The sequence below is a fragment of the Falco naumanni genome, chromosome 3 (assembly GCF_017639655.2).
Source record: "Falco naumanni isolate bFalNau1 chromosome 3, bFalNau1.pat, whole genome shotgun sequence".
Lineage (NCBI taxonomy): Eukaryota > Metazoa > Chordata > Aves > Falconiformes > Falconidae > Falco > Falco naumanni.
Genome location: NC_054056.1, coordinates 56,198,734 through 56,213,638, shown reverse-complemented (window position 1 = coordinate 56,213,638; position 14,905 = coordinate 56,198,734).

Genomic DNA, 14,905 nt, shown 5'->3' with positions numbered 1-14,905 from the left:
TCCTATAAAAGCTATATAGGTGCTACTATCTTCAAAATGAAAAGATAACAAAAGGAACTACCTTAGTTTAATTTAGATTAAATATACAGCTTTTATTAAATAAGCATTACACATAGAAAACCTGTAGGACACAGAGTACAAATGTTTTGGCAAAATGTGGCAAAGCATTGTGTTGTTATTCTTGATTCAGCATCAATTTATACTATCAAAAGATAGTACAGAGTTCAAAAGAAGATAGCTGATTTGGTTTGGGGTTTTTTAGCAGGATGCAGTATATAATGTCATTATGCTGACTGGACTGAATTTTAAGTAAGTTAATGATCTGAGTTAAGACAAATGTAAAGTGCTAGTTTCATCTAGTCATGCTTTGTTGTGTCCTGAAAATTGCCATGGACAACTTGTTTTCACAAATCTTAAGGAAATTCCTTCACACATTGTAGAAAAAACAGAGCAAAGGACTGAATATGCATCCTTTTATACCAAGATGACCAGTAATCCCAATATGATTGGCTAAGTAGTGTTCCCCATTATACATAGGAAACTTCCTCACCTAACACATCTGAGCAAAAATTCATGATGCTGAATTTTTTGTGTATTGAATTATTTTCAGTGGAAAATCCAGAGTAAGATTCTTCTTTCAGTTACTTTTAGAGTTTTTTTAATACATTCCTAAGTGCAGAAACCTTCCAAATTTCAGCTGATACACAGAAAGAAACTCCAGCTCACACCTTTCTTCTTGGCACTTCACTATCAAACAGTGAAAAACACTTCATTAGCCCAGTAAAAAAAAGTGGAATGACAACTTAATTGCATCATGAAAATAAGCAGGGAGACATCTACACACCCAGGTATCACATATTTCAAGCAGCACCTTCCAGTTTTTCTAGTCAGCTTTTAAATAGGACTATATTTCAAGGACATATTAAACGCCTTTGGGCTAGTTTACTACATGCAAGCACGGATTCTCTGCATGCTGAAGTTACAGTAGCCATAACTTTAGTCTGCTGCTTTTTAAACTCATCCGGCTGTCTCAAGTAATATCTGTCTAATCCTGCTTTCAGTTATGTTTTAAGACTTTTTTTAACGTCAAGTTTCTCAGTTTCTGTGTGAAGAAAGATCACAATATCTATTGCAAATAATTTTATGACACTTAGAAATCAATAAGAATACCAAGTCTGTTCTTTGCTGGTTTCAAATTTTATGACACTTAGAAATCAATAAGAATACCAAGTCTGTTCTTTGCTGGTTTCAAACAACACACATTAGAGAGTGTCATCCTAACATCCTATACAATAATCTGAAACGAGTTCTTTTTTTCATAAGCACACATCCAGCCGAACAATAATTACAGTGAAATATGCTGCCATCTTTCCAAAGAACAGTAATTAGGGATATGAGCCTGGATGTCTTGTATGCTTATGGAAACATTTTTTTCTTTCCAGCTAATGATCATCCAAATAGTAAATCATTAAAAGGAAAATGACAAAGGGTGTGGATAGTGGCTGTCATCAGCCTTGTGCACCAGCTCCAAACTCTGTCATCTTCCTTTGGAAGAGAAAGCATGGTGATACAAAAGTTAAAATTCTTCGTGCTTCTTTGGAGAACAAAACAAGTACAGGTAATTAATCTTGTTATTTATTATCGGTAATATTTAAAGACAAATATCCCATGTTTCTCTCCCTTTACTGATCTTGGAAAACACTTTTATATTAGACTAGCATTACGTGGGGCAAAGAGAGTCAAAGACCATCTAATACAAAAAGTAGTCATGTATCTATGATCATTATAATAATTTAAATCAACAACCTAAGAGCGCAGACATGCAAGTATCTTTCTGTCTGAAACCTTAGAATCATCACCAGCTTTCCTTTTATTTAGTCGGACCAATTTTTAATACTCACATACTAGTGTGAACTGGTTACCAAGAAGAATCAAAAAGACCTCCTGGGCTGTACCACGGCTCCATTGCGCTGGAATCATTCCTGTTATATACGTGGGTAACAAGTACCTAATGAACAAGAACTTGGAGCTCATTTTTATTTAATATCTTAGTGTCAAATAACCATTTAAACAAAGTAATTACTACCAATTCTTGGTATTATTTTTGTTATTTTTCAATTAACACTGCAGGGTAACTGGTACCGTCTTCGCAGTTTTTTAAGTGATATGTGCCAATCTGTTCTGTGACCAATGCACCAATAACAGTAATATTTTCTTGGGACTTAGGAGAACAAGCTTCCAGAGATACAGGAGAAGCTACTTCATGCCAGTCAGTATGGGTGTGACTTTAACTCTTATCTGCCAAATCATATGTGATCTAATCCTAAAGCCCTTACGGCAAAGTTTTACTCTTTCTACCATTCAGGTGAAAAATCATAGTGCCAATTAAATAAGCACATTTTTTTCTCTTCCCCTCTCCCCCCCCCCCCCCCCCCCCCCCCCCCCCCTTTTTAATCTTGAGCACAGAAAATTTCTGTGGATTTTCCCCTCAATGATAAAGCACATTCCAATGAAAACCAATTTTTTAATCTACTGCTCATTTTGTACTCATTCAGAAAAATAATATTTGGAACATAGGACATGTCAGCACCAGAAAGTCTGGTAAAAACAGTGAAGAAGGAGACAGCAAAGCAGAACTAAGACTAAGAGACTATTATTAAATTAAAAAATGCTCCCCTCTTTTCCAAATACTTTGACCAATTTTTTAATTTCTTTTTTTTTAGAACAAGTAATTCAAAATTATTCCTCTTCCAAGTATTTGTTTTCCTTCCTCTAAGCAATAATACATTTCAGATTTTGCATTTGTTAACCAACATACTGCATATAAACCACAGGCATGTTAAGAAACAAAGCAACACATTATATTTCATCACCTCACTGTGATGAAGCAGGTTAGTACATATTCCTGAAGCATGTTATTGCCCACTTTGAAGAAATTCCACAAGTGTGATGGCTGCTATCATGCTCAAGATATAAACAGTTTTAAAACTGATAATGCTTCACAGCAATATAATTTAAACAAAACTCCAGTAAAATATTATAAAAGGTAGGACACAAGATTAGAACAATAATGTGTTAGGGCATTATGCAAGATTTACAAACACCCTTAGTTATAACCTGCATTAAGCACTATAAGCAAGCTAATAACACACAGTTTATGGTTTAATCCCAACACAATGACCATATATATATATATTTAAAATGTTTTATGTTTGACATACAAAACTGTAATTATAGGGATATTCCCATTTAGCTGTGTGTAAATAATAGCAAACACTTTATAAAAGCCTCATGCACAGAAAGAACAGGCCTAGAAGCACCTCAAAGAGCATGTATATCTAACATTTGTCATTTACTATGGTCAACAAACCACTCTTGCAGAACAGGTTACACTTTTGTACTGAAATGCCACTGCCTTCATTATGACATCAAAGAGCTTGAAACTAGGAAAACATCAGGGCTGATCTGGATCTCAGAACTGGCTACCCATTACAACAGTACCTTCCTTTGACCATTTTTATTTTTAAGGACAAGTATGTATCATAAATTATGTATTATATATTATACTAGGATAGATATAAATTTTACCAGTCTTTTGTAATACTGAATATATGTCTAACTCCCCCCTAACTTTCTTCCCTTTTGCATAAAAAACTTGCAAAAGATTTTCCACATTAAAAAAGAGATCTGTTAGATCTTTTAATTAAGTAAATCCAACACATACTTTAAATTCTGCCTATATCCCTGACCAAAATATATTCTTCCCATGATCTTCCCCACACACTTCAATTCATATTTATAATTAGTGGGAAAACTTGATGAAGTTATGAACCATACTCATTTGTTTTGGAGTTATTTATAATTTGCTGGAAATTAGATAATGCTTTCCTGTGCTTCACTGTTTATTGATACAAATTAATCTTCCTTATATATCAGTCCATGTTTATATCACAAAAAAATCTATATTTAAATCTGAATTCTGCTACTGCACTTATCTTTGAAAAGTATCTGTTTTGACAATCCAGCAGTACAATATAAAATTTACAAAAGTTTGGCTATATCTGGCATGTTACATGCTGAAACACTCAGCTGATACTCTTTCAAGTTAATTTTAAAAAACACATTCAGAAATTCTTGGAGTAATAAGAGTAAGTAAAAATGACAGAACACAACAGGAAAATAGCATTATCCCTTACCAGACACATTATTAACCTGACTGTGACTTTTCCTTCCCACACTTCAGAAAAGAGAAATTTAAACAGGTTAAACAATTTTCTATAAATAAAAGCTCTTCCATTAAAGAGAAAAAAACCCACAACTTTAATGATTATTCAAAGAATTTAATGCTAACTGTACTCTAAGGTAGATTTTAAGTCTAATCTCATTTTTTATTAAGAATCACTATGAAACACTGCATTTAAAATGCCTTTTTTTAAAATGCCATGATGCAATAAAAACTATTTATTATAACCAGAAGTGCAAAAATGTAGCCAAGTAAGGTATATATGGCACACTGAGTCTTTTAGTGACTTCTTTGTCCACCATTAATTAGTTAATTTACTATTAATTTCAAAAGAAATAGGCCAAGAATAATCATAACTCAGCAAGTGCATTAGCAAACCCACGAGGTTTTTTTCTTTTTCCTATTAGCGTAACTGGCACAGAAAATAAGCATGAAAAATAGAAATATTGGGGTTGGGGAGACCTGCTGTAAAAGGTTTTATTGGCTTTCCAGCAGTTCCTACAGGAAAATCATATAGAGCTCATGGTCAGACTGTCAAAATATTTAACATTTATGTATTATAAGCACAATACAGATATAAAACATGTTGCATGAACAGCATTCAAGGACTTAAGCAGCTGAGACTGTTGACTTCCTTTACATTAGCATTCCTTTTTTTTGGCGGAGGAAGTTGGCTTAAAGTTCTTGCATATTGCTCTGTTGAGCTCTCAGAAAAGGAATTTTAAAGTACTGTTGGAAAAATAGGTAGAAAGTTCACACTCTGTTGTCTTGAAGTATATATATAAAAAAAAAAGTAGGCAGCTTTTAAAGTTGCATTTTAGTAGAAAATATGATGTAAGAGTCCCAGAAATTCAGTTATGTGACAATCTCATAGTGCATCACATTAGAAATGTTTCTAGAACCGAACAGTGTCTTCATACTAGAAATGTCTACATTCATAAACTACAGTTGAGTAGAATTATATGAGGAGAAAGATACAGAAATTAATAGACATCTAAACATAAACCACTTTGTTTTGCTGCCTCTATCCTAAAGACAGACAATTGAAGAGTATCCCAGCATGGACAAAAATAGCATATCCATGGATGGGCCACATCCGTAAAAACAAAGGCACTGAGTTACAGTAGTCGAATGCTCCAGAAACAAAATTAGGGTTGTTTTGGGTTTTCTTTTTTTTGGTTTAGAAATGGCATCACCCTCTGCATTCTGTAAGCACACTCAGAATAGCACAGCAAAGTAATTTTCAAGCATATTCACCATTTCAGGTGCATGCATTCATTACCTATCTACAGTAAGGTATTATTTTGGATTACTTAAAAGATATCTCAAGACGGTAATCAGAGCATTTTAGAAAACTTGTTCATAAAAATCAAAGAAATGGTTTGCAGCAGATAACTTAGCTCTTCAACTTAAGTTAAATCTCAAACACAGAATGCATGAAACCATTCCAGAGCTGAATCAAACCCGTGATTTATTGCAGCAGTGTAGTCCCTCTTTTGATTAGCAGGGAGTTTTAATTGACCATCACCTCTCTCTCAAATCTATATGTTAGAATTTTAAACTGTATTGACCAATTGTCTTCAAATGTAAAGCACTAAATTTCATATCTGGTTTTTATTGGTTAGTTGTAACTGGTGCTTTCTAAGTGGTAAGGATCATGAAGGGAACATGTCAGAACATTTGCAAAGAGAAAACATCAAAAAAAGAGACTTGAAAACATATTTAAAAAAAAAATATTTTGAAAAAAACTAAGCTTTTTTCCATTGAATTATTTCTAAATATGTAATTATTTTTCAGACTTCTAGTGGCCTTGCGGTAGGGGAACTGGATTAGACTGTTAATTATTAAGATCCTACATTAACACAGAGAGTTAGAGTCAGAGACTTGGTATTTACAGATATTACCATATTAACAGAGAGGCACTGCTGGAAGATTAAGACTTGAAATCCCAATTAAATGCCATGGTTTGTTTTCACAAGTAACTGTCTTAATTTTTGTTGAAAAATGCATAGTGTTAACTATGGAGATGTTCTTTTAATTTTCTGTGGAACAGACCACCCATGGTATTCTAAACCTGTTTTTCAGGGAAGACAATCTATATTTTCTTTATTAACCTCCCAAGTAATTGAGTCACATGCTGTTAAAAAATTGAACTATACAAATGATTGACAGTTATAATCTTTTTATCTATTTATTCATTAGTGTGGCTTTTTCTTGAATCTCAGAAGACTTAAAGAATGGATAATAAAACAGTTATTTAATATGCCCTCATGTGAATATATGAAACTGGAACGATATAGTTATTAATTTTAATAATCATATCATCATTGTTACCTGTGTGATCTAGTAACACCTAGGTGATTAATATATGAAATTTTATTTTATTAATGATAAACTTATTTTGAAGTTTTATATTTTGTCTCTCATTGGGATTCGCAGTTTTAGAGACAGTTCAATTGTTTCTATACTTCCGTTGTCCACACTTACAGATGTTTCATAGCAACTGTGTAGATACATGGAGTCTATAAAATTACAAATTTAAATTACTTACCATTATGCAACAAGTTACTCTAGAACAGTATAAAGGTGTTGAACAACCTAATAGTCAAGGGAATGCAAGAGCAATGAGACAGAAGTAAATTACCTTAGATTTCTGTTTCTTATAGCTGTGTTTCAGAGACTTGACAGGGAGAGGTTATTTTGCTTTGAACAATCTGTAGATTGACTTCTGTTAAACTTATGTATTATCTTACCATTTCATCTCCAGAGACCATGGTTCAAATATTTCAATGAACCACAGTTTAGCAGATTTCAACTATGGTGCTGCAGGACCAGACTAATACATTTTTTTGGGGGGAGACCTGAGCTGTGGCATAGCCTAAATGGCACCATATAAAATTCAAACATTTCAGCTCATTGCAGCAGGCATAAATACTAGAAGTTACACTAACTAGCACTCTTACTGTCTAAGTGTTGTGGTTTAACCCCAGCCAGAAACTAAGTACCACACAGCCACTCACTCACTCCCCACCCACACCCCAGAGTGATGGTGAGGAGAATCAGAAGGGAATGTAAAACTCAAGGGTTGAGATAAGAACAATAATTAAAATAAAATAAAATAGAGGAACACCCACACCCACCCTCCAGTAATACTAATACTAATAGTAAGAATAATAATGAAAAGGAGGGAGAAAGGGAGAGGAATAAAATCTAAAGGAAAGGGACAAAAAATAAGTGATGCACAATACAACTGCTCACCACCTGCTGATCGATGCCCAGCCAGTCCCTGAGCAGTGATCAGCAAGCCCTGGCCAACTCCCCCCAGTTTGTATACTGAGCATGATGTTCTATGGTATGGAATATCCCTCTGGCTAGTTCGGGGCAGCTGTCCTGGCTGTGTCCCCTCCCAATGTCTTGTGCCCCCCCAGCCCTCTCGCTGACAGGGCCTGAGAAACTGAAGGATCCTTGACTTCGTATAAACATCACCCAGCAACAACCAAAACCATCAGTGTGCTATCAGCATTGTTCTCACACCAAATCCAAAACACAGCCCTGCACCATCTACTTAGAGGAAAGTTAACTCTATCCCAGCTGCAACCAAGACAGTAAGCTTTAATAACCACAGACAAATTAACTTGTAATTTGTGATGTTTAGATATTGCATCTCACAAGAGAGAGAGTTTGCCAAAATATTATTTTTCCTGTTCCATTTCTATAGGCTCCACAGAAATTTAGAACTTGCACATCTGGAAGTTTGCTAACATAATGCCATCAGCAAACAAGTAATTCACAGAAAAAAATTACTTTGCAAAAAGGAAATAAAATACAGTGATAGAAAGCTTTGAAGAATCAGTAGAGATCTGTTAGTTCTGCTCAAGCATAAACTATTTGGGCTAATCAGGAATTATTATTGTGAATATTACAGAAGCACTGGTCATGTCTAAAAAAGCAAAATGAGATATTTTTGTTATGAGAACTACCCACACAGCTTAGCAGTTGCACAGGACCCAGTAGTCTGTTTCTATGTTGATATTTACATTAACAAAGAAGGGGAAGGAGAAAGATGTCTTCAGGAATACACCTTGGCTAGATGAGAATCAGAGTGCTGTTATGAGATTCCAGAAAAACAAAGAACATTAGTTATGCTCCATTAAAATTGTTTTGCCAAGACAACAAACTTATCTACTGCTATTCGACAGTAACCATTGCATTTTCCACAGACACTGTGCCATTGCATTAAAATTACTTACTTCCAGATCACATTATTATCTACCTTCTCTAGATTTCACTCAGAAGTATAAAAACAGGAGATCAGGAGGAAAGAAAAGCCCTCTGAAAAAAAAATATTTTTTTTTTCAATCTGAAAAATATAATGCTCTGCATCAGTGTTTTAATTAAGTAGTCATCAGTTACTGATGAAAACCAGGAGCAGCAGATAAGTTTTTATCTACTCTATTTCAATCACAGAAATTAATAATTGACTAGAGGGAAAAAAGTAATTTGCAAGACCATGTTTATCATCTGAGGTCAAGACAAAATTAATCAGGAAAGGTTTATCTGTATAGTGTTCACTGAAAAGAAGCCTTAAACTTTTCATTAACTGTAGCAAATTTTTTTAAAAAGGCAAATCTAACATCCTCCAGTTTTCTAAATATAGGAGTGAAATGTGACAACTCTGAAGAGGAAGGCTCAGCGACAAGGCATTTTATGCTCTCTATATATATCTGTTAAATTTCACATCTCTAAGTCATCTGTAACAAGCTTTCCCTTATGTTAATAATAAAATAGCCTATTAAGTTCAACTCAGCTGGTCAAAACTGATAATCAAGCCTATGTAAGATACCAAAATGCTGAGTATGTTGGTCCACTAAGGAAACGACATCATTACGTAGCAGCCTGAGAGGTCACGCAGTAGCCTGAATGAAGATTTTTAACTACAGATTGTTTCATCATTGCCTGATATTTTCTGTATATTTATGACTGCTAATATACAGGGAAGGAAAGAAAGAATCAAAAGAAGTTTGGAAAAGGACAGGAGAAACTGAGATGGTCAAAAAGAGGATACAATACAAAAGAAAAAGAGACAATGAAAATCAGAGGAAAGGGGAAGAGAAGGGAAGCAAAAAAAGAATAAGTTAATAGATACAATAGGCAAGTGATCAACTGGTTGAAGAAAGCAGTCTTTTTTTTGGCCAAAAGGAGCAGTCAAGGCTGTCACCAGTCATCAGCACACATCTCTGGCCACTGCTGGTTAAAGATACTTTTTGCTTTTCTGTCAAGTTACTAGGAACATCATATAGATAGTATTCTGTACTGTATCTTCTGTTTTGCCAAGGTTACAAACACAATGTTCACATCTAACTTGGGAAAAGTGTTTCCAAAATAAAGCACGGTAGACATCTGATATTTTCATTTGACCTTCTCTTGCAACAGTTCTTAAATCTACCTCATAAAGCTCTTAGGTTCTCATATGGAAAATTCTACCAAAAAAATTGCAATTGCTACATATCAGACAGATTAGTCTGAAATTCATATAGTTATCTTTCTTTATACATGAAACAAATGTATTTCCCAAAATGCAAGCCTAAAATCCCTGTCCCTTTCTGTAATGTAGCTCCTGTTTCTCTTAGTTAATTTCCATAATTAAGTCATGCACAAATGAAAAGGATTGCTGAGTTGGACTCAGACTTCAAGCACTCCGTGGTTTTAAATGCACATACAGAACTGTAAAGCAGAATTTATCTACAAATGTATAACCTAGTGAGTCATCCTATCACTGTGACAGTGATTGCCCACAGTTACAGTCTGAGAAGTGCACCCTTCCCATCCTTAGCTAGTTATATCCTGTGCAAGATGCATTTTGCCTAACACGACAAGGCTGAAGAATTTTCCTCTTCCATTTTAACCATCTTCTAGCAAGGAGAGGTTAGGATACATTGCAAACAATGCTACTGTAGTACTGAAAGAGGGATCGTTGGATAGCCACCCATGCTTTCTTCACTGTAAGGACTCAGCCAAGTCACCTTTGTTTTCTGGAGAAAGCAAGCAAAGGACAAAATATACCTAAGTCAGCATACTTGTCATGAAATATCCTTACAAAGTTTCCCGCTCTGCTGCTGCCTCCAAACCTTTGCTGCTCTCTAATACCCTGGCATGCTGTTCTGTCCAAAATATTGTCTTGACCTGGATCAGATCATTTTTCCACTTACAGCATTGTTTTTCCAACAGCTTGCATAGCCATATTTTGAAGGGCAGCATACAAAGGCATGAGGACAGAAATTCCTTAAGCCAGCACTGTCATTAAAGGTGCAATATAATGAAAGTATGGCCTAAGTAACTTGCCTAAAACTGCACTCCAAGTCAAAGGAAGATGGCCAGAAACTGAATGTAATGCTCCATGGCTTGTCTACACTCTAATTTAAACATGACAGGGCAAGTTCACTGCCCAAGGACCAACAGGCACAGGCCAGCCTACATCTGTGATCATAAACTCGCTGTCCCCAGAGCAGAGTGGCCTTGTCCTAGCTTCAAAGAGCATATGTGGGCCTGAGCAGAGGAAATACCCCACAGGCTTTCCTGTCTGCTCACCTTTATACCTCACGTATTCTTCCTCACCTTATGATACATCATCACAGCTCATCACAGCAATGCAATGATGACTTTTTAAAGCATTTAGGAAGTCTTTTCTCCCCTGTCTTCAGAAGGTCATTAAAACCACCCACAGCAGCGCACATCCTACATGTCAAAGCCAGGGCTGCTGAAGTCTCTGCTACTGCCATTTTTCAGACTCATGCTCATTGTAGCCAACTTCCAACTCCTTCTGAAAGCCACTGGGGCTAGCTAACATACGTGTGACAGAGGCTACCACCGCCACCGCCCATCAGGGACGCTGCACTGTGCAACTGAGCTTCTTCTGCTGGGACAAAGTGTGGGAAAAGATCTGGTGTTGGAGCTCAGCCTTGCTAGTTCGTGCCAAGGGTCTGCACTGAGACATTTTTAACTTCTAACCTAAAGGGGAGAAGTGAGAGGAACTGCCATTGCTATAGAAACTTTCCACTTGTTACCAATACAGTGCATCATATGTTGATATAAACTCAGGCTTATTAACACTTTTTTAAGAGTGGTGTGATAGAGTAGCATGTTATTTGAATGTGAATATTACAAGATTTATTATTTTATCATGCATTGCCTTTGTAACTCTTTCCCAGCGTCCACTGCAACATGTGGAGCAGTCTTTAAGATCATCATGCCTTTAGCCCTCATTGCAAACTTTGTTCCCTTATGAGACTTGCTGTGTGTTTTTAGCCAAGATCACACCTTTTGGATGCAACAGTTAAGGATGTCAGTATGACAAATTCCTCCCACCTCATAACCATTATTTACAAAACTAAAACAAGGCTTGCAGCTTCTTTCTTGGGACACAGATAATCGTTCTCCATTAGCTAACAGCCAACACCTATGTTTGATTAATTTCCCATACATGGCTTGAGCCTCTGCAAAGCGAAGTGAGCAACTTGAGGACTTATTTCTAGCACATCTTAGCATTTAGATTTCTGACAACTGAAGCTGACACAGGGTTAAAGCCCACTGAAAGAATGTGCTTCTGCATTATGCTTGAATTCCAGGTGCTCTCTGGAAACTAAACCCTAACAGATTAACATGAATTCACTCACAGCATTCCTTTTGAAGACAGACCACTTAAATTATAACAACACATGATACAAAGTGTAAAAATAGAAGTATACTGTGTTCAGATCAAGATTCATATCTGCATTTAATTCTGTTCTAAACCACAAGTATTACTTTCACTCTGCTAGAAATCCTTCTATTTTAAATCACGGCAATGTGATACAAGAAGTTCCCAGCTACTTAAGCATTTGTTCCAAACTGTATTTTTCAAATTCTGGTACATCTGCCTGTCAGAGGCACTCAACCCAGAACAATATTTCCATTTATCTTTTAGAAAATAATTCCTTTTCTCCTTCAACCCACTCTGAAAGCCTCAATAAGCCACGAAGAATAAAAATATGCATTCCATGTTTTGGGGTTTTTTTTTGGGTTGGGGTTTTTTTTTTTTTTCAGTTTGTATTTTTAAGATTTAAGATGGGGTCAAAAAAGGGGAAGATATGCACCATAGCATTACCATCTCAATGTTTAACTCAATTCTCAAGTATTATTTATTTGTATAAAGCATAGTTTTGCATGAAGGCACAGCATAATTTATAATTATTTTCTCCACTGAGACTTGGACGCAGCTATTAAACAATAGATCTGCTGAAGACAATTAATGTCTTTCTCCAGCTCAGGAGCAACTAATGTATTGTCAAGGACTTGTCTGGGCCAAGTATTTCTCTCATCTTCTGCAGGAAATACCCTCAAATTTCATTTTCATAGTGACTGAAAAGAAGAAAGCCTTGGCTTTCTTCCACTTTAGATAAAAGGAGATCTCTTACTTCAAAGGGGAATATTGTTCCTAGAAACTTTGTTTCTACACAGACCACCATCTACATGTTTTCCCCTACTTGAGAAGCAGTCTGCCATAGGACCACCTTTTTTCTGCAATTCTTCCTGTTCTAACTAATGATCTGTTTAGGAACAGGAAAGGTATTCTGATACTTTAAGATTTAAATGTTTGTTGAAAAAAAGAATCTCCAAAAAGGTCTTACAAAAACACGCTGATATTTTGATAGCTTCTGTGTGATAGGGGTGTGTGTGTGTGTGTGTGTGCGTGCGCACGTGTGAAATTTTAACATACACATAGAGACAACAGCATACATTTAGGGAGTTGTGTAATCCTTCAAGAAGTGCCAAGCAGAAGAAGCTCAGCTGGCTCGATGTGCAAAGGTAAGATCAAAACAGACATATTTTACAAAAGCAAAGAGGAAATAAACAAAATTAGCCAGTGGCCATCCAAAACACCAGGCTGCATTTCAGTTTCTAACGTACAAGCGCTGTCAGAGTAATCTAATTCTTTTAGAGAAGCATACTAAGGAAAAAAATTAAAGATTAACTAAAAAGTTAGTCAGTTCTATGTCAAAATGACTCAATGATAAAAGGAAAAAAAACAACTTTGGGAGGGTATTAAAAACTTCTGTACCTAAGTCCCTAAGTCTTTTTGTTTTCTTTTACTATTGAGTCACTTAAAGCTTTTACAGTCTATGAATAGTACATTGTCTGCTTTGGATTAAGAGTCAACATTTACTATTCAGGTAAAAAGAATGAAATTGCAGCAACTGTTTCTTTAATAATTTATTTATTTTTTAAAACCCCACATGTTCTAGATGAAAATAAAAACCCTACATTATTTATTAGATCTCCAGTTCCTGGAACCATTAAGACTACAAGTTGCCACCCTTGCAAAAATTTAAATATATTCTAAGTTATCACTTCTTTAAAGTAGCAGTGCAGCAACCTAAGCCGAGAAAGGTGGGTTTTGGTTTTGTTTCAAACAAGTGATGAACACAAAAATATGTTATTTTGAGTGACTTGGAGAAACAACAAAAACATCCATAAAAATCTTGATTGAGTAGTAACGCTCCTTGCTCAATATCAGGCAAACTTTCCTAGCCAAAGGTTCTCTGTAAAGCAAATTGGGAGAACACAAGATTTCTTTTCAAAGGTCTTAAACTCTCACTAGCCATGCATGCATGTGGCGTAGCTCATCCGTATGAAAACATGACACATATGAGAATACATGGCTCTGCTCTGTTCCTTTCTCCCATTCCCATTTCTCCTGCCTATGCATTTTTATTTCCTTCACGTGTCAGCCTTGGTGCTTACCAAAGTTTCAGTCTCTTGACTCAAGACAGCCTAAAACCACTCACCATTTTGGTCAGGACAGTCATTAACCCAGCTGAAGACTACACCAACCTTGCAACAGGGGCTGCCGAGTACTGGAAGTGATGCAATGAAGGTGAAGTGAAAGAAGCAGAGACTAGAAAAACAAAACTGTCTTTAACACAATAAAGTTGGTCAAGTATATAAATAAACTCATTCAGTGATGTTTTCTCCTCCAATGCAGTTTTCTCTCCTCTGCAACCTAAACTTATGTGGAGACTGAACTACAAAACAATACTATTCCTCTCATTAGTAATCATCTTACTGGTTTCCTTTTACCTCTTCAAAGGACTTTCAAGATCTTTCAGGGTTTATTGTTAAAAGCCACAATACTCCATTCAAAAATGCTTTATATAAAATACTTGTAGTCTATTTATCCTTGCTAAACAACTGCAAACATTACTGTACTCTTTGGTGGGTAAGTAGAAATCTGCTAACAACAGGAGAGTTCACACCAGCTGCTAAATAGTGCTTTATGTCTGTAAATTGATATACAGGATAGTAGCAGTAATCCTTTAATACAGTTAAAATTTCAGAAATCAGAGAAAGAGAATTGTTTTGGGAATGCATGTAGTGCCTAGGCAGACTGCAAAAACCTTGCAAGTTAAGAGTTCAACAGAGCATTCAACACAATATTGTCAAAATTGTCTTTGTTGGTTACAGCAATATAACATGCGGCAGCTTCATGTGATTCAATCTGCTAGCAATGTACTCAGTGATGAGAACAAAACAGGAAAAAGCTGCTTTGGTCTCTGAGAAGATTTGAGAGCCCATACCACTCTGACACAGTAATACAACCTGAAACATCTGTAGTCTCATGAGATT